The sequence below is a fragment of the Asparagus officinalis genome, chromosome 1, assembly GCF_001876935.1.
Source record: "Asparagus officinalis chromosome 1, Aspof.V1, whole genome shotgun sequence".
Taxonomy (NCBI): Eukaryota; Viridiplantae; Streptophyta; class Magnoliopsida; order Asparagales; family Asparagaceae; genus Asparagus; species Asparagus officinalis.
In genome coordinates this window covers 50327343-50331562 of record NC_033794.1, presented here as the reverse complement: position 1 = coordinate 50331562, position 4220 = coordinate 50327343, and positions in this window count along the sequence as shown.

Genomic DNA, 4220 nt, shown 5'->3' with positions numbered 1-4220 from the left:
AGACGATGAACGTCGCTATTCGAGTCATAAAAGCTCATTTGGCGATGACAAACATATAAAGTGAGTCGACGGACCGTGTGAAGCAACAAAACTTCAGAATAACCAAACACGAACTGATCGGGAGCTGCACGTCGCTTACAAAAGACAAAGCGTCTCTCAGGTCTCGTTTACTCTACATGTGATTCAATCTTGGAAGCTCATAGATCACCTTGTTGGCTTTTCAACACACTTTGAATTACGCAATTCCGAGTCCGGACAACGAAAATACGACGGAAACGGACAGAGCGCGTGAAACTACGTTTGGGGCCTCGCCGAGACACTCCAAGGTGTCTCAGCCATGCCGAGACACCTAATTGTGTCTCGGCCAGGCCAAGACACTCACAAGTGTCTCGGTCATGCCGAGACACCCACAGGTGTCTGTAGACCCGAAAAACTAAATTTTGGCGGTTTTAAGTTGTTTTTCGATCGTTAATCACCTGGATTTGTTTCAATTGATCTGATATCATCCAAGAATATGGTTAAGTGGTTACAACTGAAGATAAGATTGAATTGATTGTCCTTATCTGAAAACAGTGGTCCCTAAGCCTATAAATACAACCCCAGGGTCTTTATTTTTCCAGATCTGGAATTCTCTGTTGGCCTTCTTATTTTGATGATGTTTTAATAAATAATTTATTTCTAATGTTGTTTGTCTAGTGTTTGTGTTTTCGTATTTATTCTAGGCAACAACGAGTTGAAGGATGGATGGAATTGCGTATTCACGATCATATCCAATGGAGGTTGGCGAAATTGTGGAGTGAAGCCTACGCAATTCAAAGTTAAAGATTCAAGTTCAAGCTTCATCCAAGTTTACCAAGTTGAGCTACAATGAAGATCAAGATCAAGCTTGGGTAATTGAGTTTAGGTGTTATATTATGTGTGTTAAGTACGTTAAGCTCAATATCATATACACACACATTTTATATATATATATATATATATACACACACACACACATTCTAGTTTTTGGTATATATAGGTATATGTATACATACATGTTTTTGTTTCAAACTTTATATAAATATGAAATTACGTCTTTCATATTTATTGTTTTGTTTTTTCAAGTTTAAATATGAAACAATTGATTATAATTGGAAAATACATTTTTGTTTTATGTTTATATGCTTACATATGATTTCATCAATATCAATTTTATTATAATTGGAAAATACATTTTTGTTTTATGTTTATATGCTTACATATGATTTCATCAATATCAATTTTATTTAGTTCAATGAAATCATGTTTATTGTTTTGAAAGTTTGCAAAACAAGTACTTTTGTGAAAATATTGTTTTCTTGGTTTATAGACTTAACAATAATTATATACATCTTTTATTAAGTCTATAAAATTATTTTGTATTGTTTCAAAACATGGTTAAACTAAAATATCAAAACTCATATATTCACATTTTCATGTTTTGGACTATTTTGTAAAATGATGATATTTTTCATTTGGGAGGTCCTTTTTAAAATCAGTCTTTGTAGCATGTTTATTATCATGTCTACAATCATTCCTCAAAGTTTTATATTTTTTAGAATTTATTTAATATTTTTAAACAGAGTTTTAAAATCAAAAAATTAACTTTCAAACCTGTTTTCTCATATGTCAGTTTACGGTCGACCGCCACGGTCGACCGCACATTTGTTTTTAACCTGCGGAGCTAATAGTAACTTTCACGGTCGACCGCCACAGTTGACCGTCAGCTCAAAAATTCCCACGGTCGACCGTCAAAGTTTCTCGAATTTCTTGAGCCTCGAAAGTGGCTCGCGGTCGACCGCGAGATTTTCACGGTCGACCGCCGTTCACTCCAACGATCATTTTGTACAGAATCTGATTTTCGATTCTGTTGGTTTTTTGGTCATTTCTGTTAGGCTTTTGGTTGAGGTTTTGAGAGGCTATAAATACCCCATTGATCTCAGTTCTTATGAAAATCCAAGAAGTTTTTAAACAAGAGTTTAACAAGGGTTTAAGTTTGTTTAGTGATTTTATTTCACTCATTGTTTACACACACCCACTTGAGCTTATTGTATTTACATTCATAATATATTTTGGGTTGGTGAGAGTTGTAACAATTGAGTGTGAGCTTTCATTGTGTTCTCATCCATATTAGAGAACAATCATTTATTGTAATTATGCTTATTGTAAGATTCACTTTGTAATACACTTGTACACCGAGAGAAGTGTGTGGCGAGAGTCGGGGATCGTCCCAAAAGGAGTGACGTCGGTTGACGAACCTAGGGAGAGGTTGTATCCGAGCACTTGAGGGAGACACGTCTAGTTCCAACACTTGAGAGGGTGTAGAGTGGGATTACAAGAGTGTTGATTGTAGAGTTTTTGGTAAACTAGAAAACCGTAGTGTGAGGTGTAAACATTATTCGGGTAAACGTAAAAAACCCGATTGTGATAGTGGATTTCTCCCCGGGAGTGGGGAGTGGAGACGTAGGACGGAAGGTCCAAACTCCGTGATCATTTGATTGTGTTTGTGTGTGCTTTGGCAATCATTTATATTTGTGCTCATTGCTCATATCTCCATTGTCTCATTAGTTAGTTTGTCCACTTCTTTATTTACATTATTTACCCTTGTGTTGTTTATATATCCTTACTCATATATTTGTAATATCTCATTGCTATGATATATTCATTAGTTCATATTGCCTATCCTAGCTCATGTATCTTGTTGTATTTCACACTTGCTAGGATAACTTGTTAATTAGTTTTAATTAGCATAAAATCGGATTAGATTAGCATAAGATCCTAATCACTCCCCCTCTAGGGTCTAACATTCTCGAGCGTTGCCGAAGCCCTGCCAAACTAAAGACTAAAGGAGCATGAATTTTAGAAGCGAGGAGGAGATCAAAGCGAGTTCTTTAACACGAAGAAGAAGAGGTCTTTAGATCTGCAGTTCCCGTTCCTTATTATTAAGATTGCCCCGTTTCGGTGATCTCGAGAAGAGTAATTATCTCGCTGTTGCCGAGATAATTGCTTCGGTTTCTTGATTCCTTCATGAATCGACGAAGCTCCGGGTCTGATCTGATCGCTTGGTAGTCCACTGATATCAACATCCCTATCATCGGCCAAGAACCCATGTAAGCAAGAGCCGATAAACGATTTTTGTGTTTATTTTCAAGAGAGTTATAATTTTTATTTTCGTTATTTGAATTCATTGTAAATGATTAAAGTTGTAATGAAATCGATAATGAAGGTGACTTTTGACGAAAACAAGCTGGCGACCACAGTGGGAGCCAACAGCCTCTCTGTCGAGGCTGTCATGGCGTAACCGGCGACCAAGATCCCGATGAACAAAGAGGTCGAATATGAATTTGACCAGTAGGAGTTTGAAGAGTATCTCTCTTCCTCCTCCTCCAGATCTGCCTCTCCTCGCAGGCGCAGGAAGGCTTCCTCTTCCAGGAACGCTCACCATACTTCGGGTTCGAAGATCCAAGATCCACTCACCACCACTGCACTTACACCTCGTGACGCCCCTTCAACGTCCAACAAAGTCGAAGCTGTAGATCTGGGCCTCCCCTCTGTTAAAAAGATACTTGTGGAAAGCGCGCCGACTCTATCAAAAAGAGCGCGCCAAAGGCAACGGCAACACCTTGTGCATCAACTGGCTAAGGCTTGGAGCCAATGGACGAGATCTGTTATGATAGGGATCTAAAATCCAGGAAGCGCCAAGAGCAACAACGGTGATCAAACAACCCCTCCTCCAAAGCAGAGAAGGATGAATGTGTCCGCGTCAGAAGGAATAACTTTACTTTTGAGGAGCGAATCCAGAAGCGCCACACATTACTTACGCATGCCTGCATTCTTGTGCGAAAATCGCAAGAAATGCAGAAGGAAGAGGCGATTAAAAAATCACCTAAACATAAACAAGTGTGGAGGCCGAAGGCGAAGTCAGCGCCTAAGGCAAAAGTGGACGAAGTTACCATTCGGCCTTCATCAACTTCAGATCTTGTTTCCCCTATCCTCGTACCTCCAACGGACCCATATAGTAGCGTGGATCTCACCAAATTTAGAGTTCTTCTGAAAGACCGCCTTGGTCCTCTCCCCGAAGATCGAGGTAAAGCACCTGTTAAGAAGTGTTTGGGACCGTTGAAGCGCTCCCAAACGACCATTCAGACCGGGGGTTGTACTAATTCCCCCAATAATAACAAAGGGAAAGCCCCTATGACCGA